Source organism: Rhinolophus sinicus, chromosome 4, assembly GCF_057876585.1.
Source record: "Rhinolophus sinicus isolate RSI-liver-muscle chromosome 4, RSI-T2T, whole genome shotgun sequence".
Classification (NCBI taxonomy): domain Eukaryota; kingdom Metazoa; phylum Chordata; class Mammalia; order Chiroptera; family Rhinolophidae; genus Rhinolophus; species Rhinolophus sinicus.
Window position 1 is genome coordinate 40,244,557 of NC_142504.1, and position 15,934 is coordinate 40,260,490.

The 15,934-nt window shown below is 31.4% G+C and overlaps 1 protein-coding gene across 2 annotated transcripts in view; it reads left to right on the forward strand.

Annotated features, from left to right (window-relative positions):
• The window catches only part of SEMA3A (semaphorin 3A), a 458,699-nt gene that overhangs the window by 139,598 nt on the left and 303,167 nt on the right, over nt 1–15,934 (forward strand). For both annotated transcript variants that reach the window (XM_088797782.1, XM_074340665.2), the window contains exon 2: nt 10,224–10,308. The gene's annotated coding sequence lies outside the window, so the exon portion shown is untranslated. The remainder of the gene's footprint in view (nt 1–10,223; nt 10,309–15,934) is intronic.

A 15,934-nucleotide genomic window follows, 5' to 3' on the forward strand; every position in this document is an offset into this window, starting at 1 on the left:
ATATTAGTTGATTGCTTTTATCAATATTATCCTCTGTTTTTTGTATTATTGTATCACATTAAGGATAAAACGTGAGAAAACCTTTAGACCAAAGATTGCTACATAATTGTTTAAAAAGGAGATAAATTACTGTAGGACTGGTTTTAACAGAGACAATATACTTTCTCATTACTTCTTTCTGTCCTATGATTTTATGACAACTACTATAGATGGTATTTTAAAAATAATTCAAAATTATATCCATTATTATTGTGTCAGTCATCCAAGAAGAATGGGAAGTATGTAGACTTTGATATTTTGCCTCCATGGGCTTTGTACCTTCAGCAGTACAAATATAACCAAAATCTTCAAAATTTAAAAATATCTAGAGGAGAATAGTTCATGTCTGCTCCAGCCTAACAGTCTACACTTGCATATTTTCCTTGTGCAATGAGTTGACAAATTTACCTATTACATTTATGTATCTTTAAATTTCACTGGTATGATGCTTTGGAGTCTTTTGCTATATACTTTTGATAATGTTGATTAGCCATTTGGAAATGAATGACTTACTGACCCAATCCCAGGAGCTGGAAGAGTTAGAAAATTATTCACAGCAAACAAAAACTTATCCAAATAATATTATTTTCAGTTAGTTTGTTATTTCTTTATTCTTCCTAATTCTATAGAACAAAAATGATTTATTATGAAATTTTTAAAAAGTATAACTGCTTTTTCTGTTAGTGTTGCATTGTTCTTTTCTTCTTTTTATATACAGAGAAAAACAACTTTTATTCAGAAAAATGGCTTTCTGTCTCATGTCCCAGTTCCTTGGAAATCCTTCTGTAGTATGACAGGACAGAAAATAAATCCTTTCTGAAGCAGGCATTGCTTGGCTGAACAAAAGTGACTATTTTCTCTGACAGGCTGCTTTCTCTCCACCTTTTGCTTCTGTGTACTTTCTATTGTGTTGTTCAATCATTGAGGCTACCCTAAGTTGTACTATGGTAACAAATAATCTCAATATCTAGGTGACTCTATAATAATAAAATTTATATATTATACATGCTGGATGTCCACCATGGAACAGTTTGGGCTCTGCTCCACATTCTAAAACGAAGAAGCAAACCCTATCTGAGACATACTAATCTCACAGCTGAAAAAAAGAGCAAAGGCAGAACCAGAAGCTGGCTTTTAAACTTCTGCTCAGATGTGGCCCATGTTAGTTGTAGTAGTTACAAGTCGTTTCTCAAAGCAAGACATATGATTATGTATGAAGTCAGTGGTCCTGGAGGGCTAATTCTCCTGCAGGAACTGGCTCAGCAGTATGCAACTGCACCTATCTCAACAATAATACAACCTAACAAAGTCTGGTCACAAATATTCACTTCCCTTTCTGACACACACAAAAGTCCCGTCTAATCCCTGTGTCAGACTCAAAGTCTAGAACCTCATGATAGCCCAGATGAGGTTCTTAATCTGGAGCACTAGGATCTAAAGGAACCATTTATAGACTCTCTTCTCCCTAACCGCCCCCTAAGCATACATAATACACTGGAGTGGAACAGCAAGATACTTTTAATCAGAAAGAGGAAGAAGTGAAGCACATAGCAGTCGCCGTGTAGATCATAGCAATCTGAAATTAAAATGGGCATGACTCCTTTCTAGTTATGGGGAAAGTTTCCTGATTGGTCCCCAGGTCTGATGCCTGCCAGCCGTTGTTTAGCCTGTTACTCTCCGAGGTTCTTAGCTCTGCCCTCTGGCAGATCTTTCTCAGTATTCTCCTTCTTTGGCATTAGCTGAAGAGAGCATTAGCTGTAGAATATTCTCCCCTACAGGATAAGCAGCTTTCTTAGCCTAATTTTACTGACAATAGACATTTAGGAACCTAAAATTTATTTTAAATCTTGAACACTCACATCCTCTTTCATTCCAGAGTGATGGCTTATTAGGCTGTGCAACATTCTCAAAACATAGTAGGTTTTTTACTTATAGTATTTTATTTTATTCACAGCCCTGCAGGAATAACCACTCCCATGATTTTCTTTCTAAAGTCAGGTCCCTGGAGCTTATTGAGCTTCTAGAAGACTTGTACCGTTTTTGTTTTTTTTAAATTCTACTTTCTCTTAGCCATTCTGTCCAATGGAAAATATTTATTGGCTCCTAACTTATTCAGTGCAGAAATTTTGACAGAGTGAAAGTCACACCCTTGGTTTGCACTTTGCTAAGAGTCTGAGTCGTAATTAGCTTTTGTGACTCAAAACTTTCCCCATTTTTTCCTTTTACTATTTGGAGATAAGAAACAGCTACATCTCTCAATGTTTCAAGGCCCTTAATTTCAAGTCTCTCTGTTCCTGTTAACTGTACTTAAGACTAGCCATTACCAATGGAGGCATGATCATGCCTTGAAGCCACAGCTAATTTAGGACATTTTCTGCTTTCCGAATTATTACAGTTTACAGTTTTACCAAATGTATTTCTGTTGCATTACATGAGTCACCTTCTTTCCACCCTCAATAAAAATTTTCTCACTACCTACTGCTTGACCTTAGAGCTGATATCGTATAATTTAGATTTTTTTTTACTGTAATCCTTTACTTCTAAACACCACATTTTATATCAATCCGCAGAAGCTAAGTTATGCTAAGGTAATTAATAGTGCTAGAATAAGGACTTTTTAAAATATCACTCACTATACAGAGGGTGCCAAAATATGTATACACATTTTAAGAAAGGAAAAAACTATTAAAATTGGTAATACTCAATATATACCAGTAACAAAAGATGAATACAAGTCACGTTTTACTTCTGCAATTACAAGAGGTGCTCAAAGTGGTTACCAGCAGTGTCCAGAAACTTTTGATTATGGCGAACTACTGCTTAAGCAATGTTGACCAAAGTGCCCACTTACATACATTTTTTGGCATCCCTGGTATATGTATACAAAATAATGGGACAGAGCTAAAACTACCACACAGAATTACATATATACATATATATATATATATATATATATATATATATATATATATATATACACACACACACACACATATACATATATATGTATAGATATATACACACAAATATATATCTATACATATATATGTATATATGTGTGTGTACATATATACATATGTATATATATATATATGTGTATGTGTGTATGTATATATATATATATATGGTAATTTTAGCTCTGTCCCATTATTTTGTACCCAGACTTAAAAATTAGCTCATATCCCAGGAAAAAGAGTGATTGGCAGAACCAAACTGTAGTGGCCCCCACAGCTTCTGCTCAGAAATATCCCATGTCACTTCCACTCACATTTTGTTTGCCCAAGCAAGTTATATTGCCAGCCTGGAAGTAAAAGGAGTGGGAAGTATAATCTTCCTAATAAGGAGGAAAATTGTAGGGAAGAGATGTAAATATTTTGATAATAATACAATCTTATACATTTGTTTTACAAGAGACAATGCTTGCAAGTACGTAGAATGTAGTTAAGTGATTAAGACCTGCTGATTATTGACTATAATACATATTAGTTGCTTGAAATTTTTAGATAATCTTTTTTTTTCTAACAGGGCTAATGCTGATGCTGCTTATGAATATTTGACTTGTTGATATTACTAAAACAACAATAACAGCTATCTGCTTTGGTAAAATAGATAAATCATTGGGAAAAAATATACTATCTTGTAATATGCAATGTACAAGTTACATTATATGTCTTTAATTTTTATGTCCCTAATGTTTCCAAGAAATTAAATCACAGATATAAAACAATTTTTTCTTAATTAAAATTTTACCTCTTTATCTAATTACAAAACTACGTAGATTCACTGAGTGAATTCTGAGGGTTTTTTAAAGACATCAGACTATCAAAATGTCTTAAGACAAAGGCCAGGTCTCAAGTGAAATTCAGAAGCTATGGGACACACTTGAAGGGTAGAAAAGTTAAGTGTTGTATTTGTAAGAAAGGTTATCTCTATTGACTCATTATGAACACACTCACTCAACAAACACGTTTTACTTATTAGTTAAGTGTAAATCTGAATATGGTTCCATTTAACTTAAGAAGAAAGACAAAAAAACTGTTTTTTAACAGGTAATTTACAAAATAAAAGTTTATTTTTAAAATGTTTAAAGCACAGAAGAGGACAATCAGTAAGTAATTTGATTTATTTCCAAATGACTATGAATCAATGTTTTGTTTTTGAAGAATTACAAAACAAATAGCTTAAGTGAAAGGACTTGTAGACCTATAATTTCATTCTCACTATAATTTCTACTATTTTAGTCTCAAAATTAGATTCTTTTGAGTTGACCATCATTAGAATTCGAGAGAAAATAAGTATTTTAAAAGTATAGCACAGCTGATATTCTCAAAAATTAAAATAAATAATAATGCACAATTTAATTAGAGTCAAGTGGCCAGTGTGGTCAAAGAGATTGGGTATTTCCTCATCTTCAAAGGAAAAATAAACCCACATTGCAAATAACTTTAGGAGATGTCACAAACATCAGGAGTTTCAAAAATGTTTGTACCAATAATGTTTATAACTATGACTAAGACATAATAAAAAGAGTCAAAACCTTCTAAGGAATCATATCTATTCAGAATAAGGGATTATATGTATTTAAAATAGGTAATCATGTATATTCAGAAGGAAATAACGATTCCAGAAATGTTCTTTTTATTAAGCTGTTGGGTGATTTAAGTTTAACGTTTATCTCATTAAACATAAAAAAGTATGTACAAGTCAGCTAAGGATTCTCCAAGAAGTGTTTATGTGGGTGTGTGTGCCTGTGGGATGTGTAAGCACACATACATGTTCATATGTGTTGTATATAATAATATATATTTTATAAATTGCATATGAATGTAAATGATGTACATATGTTATGAGATATATGTGAATGAAAGTTTACAAGATAGCATTATTAACATATGAGTGAATTCAGGCATTTAAGTTGTATGTGATTATTTCTATACTCGCTTGTAGAATTTGTTTATTTTCTAAGGCAAAAATTGTTTTCAGTATAATGTTTTTTAAAAACCTTTAGGAATGATCTGTTACCATTGGGATAATTTTGTCATTTTATTGAAGTATAAAAAAGATGAAGTTTTAAGTTGCAGGTCTTTATTTTACTCTGCAGATGATTAATGGCAGTTTTAGAAATTACTTACTGAAAGAATAGATTCCATGCAAATATTTTGATCAAATTATATTTATTTTTAGCCTATGTCAAACCAGTATAAGACTGGATGATATGGCCTGTTTTAGGCTTTTGAAGCCTCGTGTGTAAATTCTTTGTTTTTATAGTATTTGAAATATATTAAATCTACCTTTGTCCCACATTAAGCATTTCTTTTTTTTGTTTTAAAAATTTGAAAGTACTTAATAAATTTGTCCTTTCATTTCATCATCACTTTCTAATAATTTTTTTTCTAATAATGCATAGTTGGGGATACTTGCCAAATAATAGATTCTTAACTATAAAAATCTTTCAATTTAATAATAAGGTTGAGAGGTTAAATTTAATAGGCATTCATGTAAATATTTCTTAATTTCTGATTTGCAGAAATATCATGCTCTACAAGACATTTAATTTTTCACAACTAAATATTTTTCTGGACCTGGAAAAGTGTATGTGTATTACCTGGGTAGTTCGTTACAGTGCCTAAAGATAGATCAGCCCCAGATGTGTGTACTCTGAATCTTGAATATGCACCTTTAATCTTCTGTTCATGATTTGGAACCTTGAACATCCATGAAGTCTGATTTCGATTCTTACCTCTATCCTTACCTTGAACATCCATGAAGTCTGATTTCGATTCTTACCTCTATCCTCTATATATATACCGTTATATATAACGGTATATATAACCGTTATCGTATTTATCATATTGTACTGCAATCACTAAAATAGTTGTCTGGCTCTCTCTGTAAAATAAAGGAAAGGAGATGGGAGCATATTTATTCATTTACTCAAATACATATTCATTCATGTACATACATTTACTTAAAATATATACTTATTATATATACTTAAAGGCTACTCTCTGACAGGCATTGTTCTATTCACAGGGGATATAGTGGAGAATAAAAAGCAAGTCCCTGTTTCCCAGAGGTTGTCTTTTAGCTGCATGCCCATTTTAATTTTGTACCTAAAATATTATCTGACATATTGGATATGTTTGATACATATTTCTAAATTTTTTAATAAATAATATGTGGAAATTTATAATTAAACATGAGACTGTTTGAAGCTACCTAAATTTTCACACTTTAGTAAAATTTAAATAATCAGCACAGCACATATCTTCAAGTCATTTGAAATATAATACATCTACTAATTCCAATCAAAATCACTTGAAATTTTGCATCATAAATTAAACTTCAATTGATTAGTGTTTAATTTATTCATACCCATTTCCCAAATTACCTCATCTTCCCATTCTCTCATGAGAAACAGAGAAAAGGACAGATGGGGAGGAATGGGGGAAAACAGGGCAGAGAGAAGAGAGAGAGAGATTGATTTTAAATTTGTAATGAAATTTTCTAGAAGTATTAATGACAGTTTTAAGTCTTTCTAATGAATTTGCTATGTTATTTTTTAAAGAAAATGACCAGTGTAAGTTTTAATTCATCTAACTCCTAATAAATCATTGCTTAATGAAAACAGGTACAGCAGAGAGTAGAATTTTATATTTCTTCTTAGTACATCCCAGTAAGAACTAGCAGATTTGTCAAAGTCACAACTCCTTTAGAGTTTCCAAGAGAATAGTAGGATCAAAGAAAAGAAATAGATAAAGAACTACAATTCATCTGCAATAGGACTTTCTCATTTAAGTTTCATTGCTTACTATCATTTTAGAACAGTTAAAAGTATGCTGGTGAGGAATCATTATCTGACACTAATGGAACCTCTTTCGACAGATTTTTTTGTTGTTGAAAAATTGTATGGTGTGAATTGAAAAAAAGAGCTGTCAGGTTGGATCAGATATTTCGTATCTGCAGGTGCCTACTTGGCACATATAATCTTCCCAAAGATGGGAGTAAAAAATCGTGTGCCAGAATATTTTCTACATTATCAGAGAAGATGCATATTTTCATTTGCTCAAACAAGTAGATTTTAATTGTAGTTGTAACCATTGAATTAAAAAAATATATTCCATGTGTTAGAATAAATTGTTTTGACCAACATGATGGTGCCATGTAGTCAGATAAGTAAAGTTGTGAAATTTCCATTGTGTAAGTAAGCTCTTTTAATCATATTATCCATAGCCATTTGCTGTTTGTTTGTTTTTCACAATATTTTCATTTGACCAATGTACTCTTGTCAACTAGGAAGTTATGCTCATGGCATAGATTTTACCAATGTTTGTAGTACATTTGTTCATCAGTTCTAATTTGTATATAGTAACAATCATATTTTGCCTTTCCATCTTCCTCCCATCACTCCTCTCTCACTCATTACTCACTGACTATATTGCTATTTCTGGAACAATCTATGCATGATCTTGCCTTGGAGCTTGTATTTATTGCTCCTTTGGTCTTGAATATTCTTTCCCATGATATCCAAATGGTTTCTTTCTTCAGAGATCAGGTAAAATGTCCCCAACTCAGAAAGAACTTCCCTGACCATTACAAGCAAATTATTACCCAGCCACCTTCTATCCTTTTATTTTATAGCATTTACCATTGCTTGACCTTATCTTACAAATTTGTATATGATTTGTTTTATTGTTTGTATAAAGTTCAAGTACCCTAAAGCCAGGCACTTCAATTACTTGTCACTGCTGCCTAAAATAGTTCCTGGTACATAGTAACTTATAAACATTTACTGAATTAATAATAAGTATCTACATCAGGTATGAACAATCAGACCAGTGAAAGTTTATGAAGCTCTTTATGACATAATTAGAACACTCATAATATCAGAATGAGAAAAAATTCAAATATATAAAAAATGGAGGCCCTTAGGTTTGGAACAACGCTTCCCTTTCTTGAGGTTTCCTGTAGTGGAAGTCAAGAGGAAATCAGAATGCTGAAGTATTCTGATAACTCCTCTGAAGGCCCTTAGGTCTACATATGCAGAAGATTTAGAAACATTCCAGGAGTGAGGCCACCATCAGCAGGGCTCATGAGATTGGAAATGCGCTTAGTGTGAATTGACCTATAGACTGGCTATAGGATGCCTCTGGTAAGACAAAAGGAAGCTCACACACGGAGTACGTTCCTCATCTACAGGCCACCGCTGATGGAGGGAAAACAAACAAACAAACAAACAGCCCACATGTTAGCCTACAGGTATCCATCAGAAGTCAAGAGGAATTCACACATCCTTTGCTGGGTCAGAGAGCAGTATCATCAAGAGTCTAGTGGATATCCTGAACCCCTAAACACTCCAGACGGGACCTTACATTATGTCTCTGGAAAAATCAGAATTGGACTCATCATGCTCACTTCCTCATTTTATGTCAAGGACCAAAAAAAGTACCCAGAACTTCGAGGTCATTCCTGATTCTTACATTTCCAAATGTCATCCTCTAATTCTCTCTGTCTCCTGACACCCTTTCACAATGTTGTGGAACTCACCAGCAAAGCCCCTTCATTTTCAACCACTTCATGTATTTTCCGATTGTCTTCTCTCTGAATGAAGCCTGGTTGTTCTCTGTTGGTCCTACTTCTTGTGCTAGCTTTCAAGAGATGGCTATTCCCTACCGCACCACTTGAATCACTAAGATTGGAGATGGGCAGGGCAATGTTCTCTTTGCTCTTCAATGCCACTTACAAAGCAGTTTCCTTCCTTCTTCCTAAAATCCTCCTAGCTATGATTTCATGGCATTAGTAAATAACACCTGTTATTCCTCTTTATAGAAGTATTCCACCAATTTCTAGTCACTTCCCCTCTTCCATTAAGATTTTAGTTTTAGCTTATTATTGCTCTTTCCAACTCCATTCTTGTATTGTAATATAGTAATGTCAATATCCCATGTAGATGAGTCTTCAAAAACATTAGTCTCTAAGTTACTTGACTCCTATCCCACAGAAGATCTTGTTTTCCACCTTGTAACTGCCGTAAAATGATTTCACCATCTTGTGATGTATGCATCCAAGGAATATTGAATGTGTCATTGACTGGAGTTCAATGTTTGCATATATGCTTGGGGTAATAGATTATCTGTTTATTTACCTATGCACCTAGCATAAATGTTTTGCTTAAATCAATTATTTAAGTTATCTCTAATCCTTTACATAGTAAGGGATCCAACAAAGGCATATTGTATAAATGCATATAGGATAATATAGTCTACATTTCTCAAAGATATTGTAATATGTAATAGCCTATATTTCTCAAAAATGTCAGTAAAAATAGGGTTAGAAATATGAGAGAAATGCTAGTTCAGAATCTGTATTACTCTATTTTTATTGACTTGAATAAGATTCATATTATTTAATAAGGTTAATGCTTAGCTAATGAATCTCCAAGGCATACTTTATTTTTGTTTTCACCTAAATTTTTTTCCCATATGAGATAATATTAAATCTTTGGCCTAGATCTGAGTTGTCTTTATTTTGTTTTCTGAATTATTTTAACTATGTATTCAAATATGAAATAGTGTATAATTAATGTTACAAAGCATCTATTTTAGTAAAACAAAAATATTCAAAGCATGATTTTGATTTTGTATTTGAAAAGATTCAGGTATTCAAAATTTCTATTTACTTTTCACTTATGGTATATTTTATTTACTCAGGAGAAGTAAAAAAAAAAAGCTTTTGTGAAAGTGAAATCCAGTTACTTGCTAGCAGTGCCATGAAATTACTGCTTAGCTGGGTTGTCAGTGTGAGCCTTTCATCATCAGTAGTGAAAAATGTTAATGACATCATAGCATTATGGACAAATCAATAGAGCGTGTTAGAGTTTCAACTAATTCTTAAATAAATCAGTTATTCTTTAGCAGAGTCAGAGCCTAAATAATGAATTATTTCAAAGTTCCTCAAATCCAATTAGTGATTACCAACTGTAATTTGTTTGAAGGAGCCAGAGTGAAATGCTTGTCAATTCAGTGTCTGCCTCCCTTAATACCTTTTTCCTTCCTGCACTACAGTTTTCTTAAGCAAGGTATTGAGGTTGTTGGAAGTAGTTAATTTAGTGGAGTACCTATTAATCGATTGCTAACTCTTTGATTTATATTGAATTCTAAAAAGGAACTTGTTTATATTTATAGGGTACTTAAAGTGTCCAGGTACTTAAAATAACCAGCTGGATTGAACAAATGTACCTCAGAAATTAAGAAATTTTCCTGGAAGAAGGTAAGAGATTTTAATATATGCATGTGTTTGCATGTTAATAAGTTTTGTTGGAAATGTTGATATACTAGTTCCTTTCTTTGGCATATAATTTAGAAGATGATTTTAAAAATTAAGCGTACTTTAGGTTTTCACTTATATAGTCTTCTATTCTGTGGAATGATTCAGAAAATGGGAGGGCTACAACATTAAAAAAAAAAAAAAAGTTTGTAGGAGAACCACATTGCCACTTCAAAATATCAAGCTGTGGATTGATACCATTTTGATTTTTTTTTCAATCTTTATACTTAGTAATTAAACTGTTTTTGCCATGTTCCCCAGGAACCACAGAGCAGAGGTAGTTAGTGTGTGGGCAGATTGCCATCCATAAAGATTCTTTGGCTAGCCTGCCCCTTCTACATTTCCTGGACCACATATGGTTACTATCAACTAGAATCTATTCAAAGGCTTGAGTGCCAAGCACAGAGGGAGGAGTCAGTTTTTAATGTGTTATGCTATCTTAATTTTGACCTGAGATGTAAGACTGAAATATTACCCTTAAAGTAGAATACAGTTAGGTAATTTAAATCCATACATATTATTTTTAAATCCTCTTTAACTATAACCGTTCCTTGAGATTTATTTCATTGAAAAATGTAGGAAGAAAATTTAGCAACATTGAGCCTGCCGTTCCACTGTGCAATATATGTATGTGTATATATATATATATATATATATATATATATATATATATATATGACAAAATTCTTATTAGAGGGAATGAAGAAAGGAATCAACACATATACTTAAAGATCTATGAGTAGCATATGGTACTGGTAAGAAATAAAACTGAATTACTGTTGTTTTTTTTCCCTTTCATGAGTCTTTGAGTAGAATAACATTTATTTATCAATTTGATTTTGATTTTGATTTTAGTAAAACAAAAGAATTCCCAATTTTATTGAGTCCTTTAGATTTAATTAGATAGTTATTTCTATTTAACTGAATAAATACATTTTTGTGTAGGTTTTTCATATTTAGTATCAAGGAAAAAAAATTTTTAATGAAAACTGTATTATAATTGATACATGGAAACATCATTTACAGATGCAAGACATTTGCCACATAAAGTGAAAATCCACTAATTTGAGATGTACATTGAAACTGTTAAAGTTAATATCGAGTATGGATTTTTAATTTTTTACAGTGCTATATTTTGTATTTTTAGTATTGTTAAGACAACAAAGACTTCAAAATGACTTTTGTATTGCTAGTTCTCTAATACATACATAAACATATATACATACATACAAACGTGTATGTATATATATATATATATATAATGAATACATGTATGTATATATGGTGAATATATGTGTGTGTATATGTATACATATACATATATATATATATATATATATATATATATATATATATATATGGTGAATATATATCTATATTCATTATTAGGCTAGATTAATTTCTAACTTCCAAAGTACTATTTCCTGGATACCATTTTTCATTAGTACATCATACACACAAATACTAAACCTTTGCTTTCTTTTTCAGCAATAAGAACTTTCTGATTTTCCAATGATAATTGCCTCATTGGGCATTGATAAAGGAAGAAAGTTTCACAGAGTAAATTTCATAGGTACTAATTAAAGAGTGTTCCAAATTTATGAAGGCCACAGTCATACCAAAACTTGGTTCCAATGTCATTACCATCTTTGTCTTTTAATATATACTTGAAGACCAAGCCAGTTTTTCAAAATTAATTTTAAAAAACTTAAACAGTCCATTTGGATGTCTTAAATTACTGAATACAATCAACAATGTATACATTGAATTGAAATGGGATAGTGAATACTGTTAAACTACTGAATATTTATAAAAGTCAGAGTACCAAATTTGATTAAAATCTGATGAAATTTTTTCCAGATATTGTATCTAATAGAACTATTTGCAGAATTGAACTCAAGATTCTAGGCTTGGAATGACACAAATACAATCTGGGATAGATAAATACCAGTTTGTTGGAAAATTGGGAGCCTTGAGACCTTATTTTTATCAATGTTTATTTCTGTGACAAGGTTACTCTATATCTTAATTTCTCCCCTTTTTTAACAGAAGTAAACTGAAGATTAATTATTGGCGTGTCAAATGTATTATGACATATTTAATATAAGTAATTATTTATATGAGTAAACAAACAATATATTTTGCTTCTCCTGATAATTTTATTGTTTATTGGCTTATTTGCTTAGGGGAAGCTAATAGAAAAAGAACTGACATTTTTTCTTGCTTAATCTGAGAATAGTTCTGCAATTATTGGCTATTCTCTAGATGCTACTCAATATATATTTGATTCTAAACAAATTTTAGATTAAATATATACTAATACCTTACTAGAAAGCTCATGACAAAGATTTCAAGGATTCATTCTTTTAAAAAAAGGCACTAAAAGGAAACTATAGTTACGAAAATGATATACTGATTTTGGAAGAGAGGAGGATAGGATAAAATTCCATATTAACTAGAAAGGAAAATTGAGAATGTGTGGATGAGAAGGAAGAAGATACAAATAAGAATGCTAAGGAGGACAAGAGTAGTACCTATAATTTGTTATTCCACTTGAGGTTCATTCTTCTATGAGTATTGAATTTTGGTCTGTTCTGTAGGGAAATACTTCATATACTAGAATTAAATTATACTCTTGACTCACATAGTTTTTGATTTTCAAACTGAATCACTGTGTAACCTTAAGAAAATTATTTTGCTTTCTTTAATTTTCTCATTTATACATTGGTACTAGTGATACCTAATTTTAGTTGTTTACAATTTTTATGTATTTTGAAATGTTTTATGATTTTTAATTGAATTTTGAAATACACAATATAACAGGTTTCTCTTCCTTTGAATAATTTTAAACTACTATTTATTTATTTTATTTTTCAAAGTGTTCTACTTTTTTCATTGTTGTTTGTCTTATTTTTTTGTTTTAGACTGTATGCTTTTTAACATGAAAAATGTTTTTTTTTCTTCTTTATATCTGCCCCCACCTGCCAGTTTAAGGGACAGACAATATTTATTTAATGAGTGACTGAAAGAAAGAATAAGAACTTTTTATATTTATATCTATATCTATATCTACATCTGTATCTGTATCTGTTTCTATATCTATCATCTATCTACCTAGATATGTTGCTTGTGAATTGAGTTAAAATAGTTAAAACATTTAAAATTTTCTAAGGATGTCAATATTTAAGAAACAAAGATTTTTTTAAAAAAATAAAAAGTCCTTTTGATAAAATATGTTCGCCTATTTCTTGGCTGTTATTTAATTTTGATTTTAAATAGGCTATTTGAGCTTGTACCATATTGATATTCCAATCTGTTTTGTAACCACTTCTAAGATTTCAAGGACTTTAAATATATTTTCCTTATCAGAGAATTCTGTAGATATTTTTAAAAGAAAGCGAGAAAAGGTAGAGAGTTCAAGTATGCTAAGAAAATTATGTGGGAACTGAGCGCACAGTCAGCTTTAGTAACAAGAAACACTTCGTGACCTGGGCAACTAGCACGCTCCCACATCATGGGCTTGATCAGACATCCCTGCTCACCGGGTCAGCAAGGGTGCTTAGAGGTGTGGTTTGGCCCCAGAGAGAAACTAACACATTCTGAACCTCCTCTACACCCAATGAGGGGGGGATCGGAAGGGCCCAATGTAAGAGAAGAATGTTACCTACCTCTGTAAAGCTTCACTGTTTGCATGTTTACACGCATCCTACCAGAGATTCAGACTGAATCATTTATTTTTCGGACTAGTAAGTCCTTGTTTTCTCACAGTTTTTTTTTTTTTTTTTCCTATCTTTTATAATCTGGGCTAAATGTGTTTAGGTTCACAAAATTCTGAGCCTGCAGGGAGGGATTTAAGAGATCATTCCATTGTTTACATAAGGAAACAAAGGAGAAGATAAGTAAGTTGCAGAGACCCAACCCCAAACTCTAATTCTAGAATTATTTCCTTTATATTATCTATCTTACTCCGAAGATGCTCCTTTTTCTGGACGTTCTTTCCTATTTATTTTAGAATTATCTGTTGAGAATTTCCATTATTTGTCATCATTGTCTTCGAGTGCAATTTATATGTGTATAGACAAAATAAAGAGGTGACATACTCTTCTTTCACAAAAGAAAGACTGTCAGTGGATAAAAATAAACAAGTAAGAAATGTTGCATAGTAAGAGAAACACACACAAAGTACACAACTTCAGGGAACAACCTTGTTCAAGGAATAACATTTTATGGCTGGCTAAATATTTGTTGATATATATGCAAAAGGCAAAACATTACACATAGCTTTTATCTTTGTTCATTCCTTGAGATGTATACGGTTTCTTTGGACGAAGCCTCTCTATGTATTTATTTTTCCTTACTAACTTTAAGGATGATTTAAGTAATATAAACTGCATCTATTTTAAAGGACTTAATTCTAATTCTGAGTTTTGACAGTGGTGTATACCCATGAAATTACCACCACAGGCAAGACACAAATTCTGGCATGTAAAATATATGTGTATATATATATATATATATATATATATATATATATATATATATATATACACACACACACACACACACATGTATATACATATACACACATAATATATACATACAATATATACATACAATATATACATACATATATACATACATATACATATATATGGTGCCAAAAAATGTATACACATTTTAAGAAAGGAAAAAATTGAATTCATTGTAACACTTAATATATACCAATAACAAAAGATGAATAAAAGTCATGTTTGACTTCTGCAGTTACAACAGGTGCTCACAGTGGCTACCATCAGTGTCCAGACGCTTCTGATTACAGCAAACTACTGCTTGAGCTACATTGAGCAAAGTGTCCACTTATATACATTTTTTTAGCACCCCCAGTATATATATTCTAAAACTTTGGCTTAAGTATCTATCAGAGGGTACAATTACAAATGTGTTTACTTACTAGTTGAATTGTTTTACCAAAGAAAGCAAAGTTAGAGCAGGAAGAATTTTTTAGAAATCATTCTGTGCAATTAACTTAAGTGTAAGAATGAAAGAAATGAAGAGAGAGGAGCAACATGATTTGTCCCAAAATAAACACAGTAACTAGAAAGCCTAAGTATAGAAATGAAAAATTTTGAAAGCTGTAAAGACTTTCTACTGCAAACATGTGGACTTCATTTTAGTTATTTTCCGCCTTAAAAAGTGAATTCATTTGAAGGGTTTTGCCTCCAGCAAAAGATAAATTATAGTAGTCACATTTTGTGAATGAAGGAAATCTTCACTTACACAGCCTGATGACTTAGTTTAAGAATATCCAACAAAAATTAAAAAAAAATAACTAATGTCACTCATTTAACAATAAAATTATATTATAAGCATTTTGATTACTATGTATTTAATGATCAAGAGATCATTAAGTAAGAAAAATAAAAAAAATAACATTCATAAATATATATTATACAAAGGTTCTACAGAAAGCAGTGAGAAGGGCTCCTAGCATTATACACTCACAGATTTAAACTTGAAGCTGAACTATTCTTAGCTCCAAGGAGGAATTGTGAAGGTAGGGAAAAGGGTT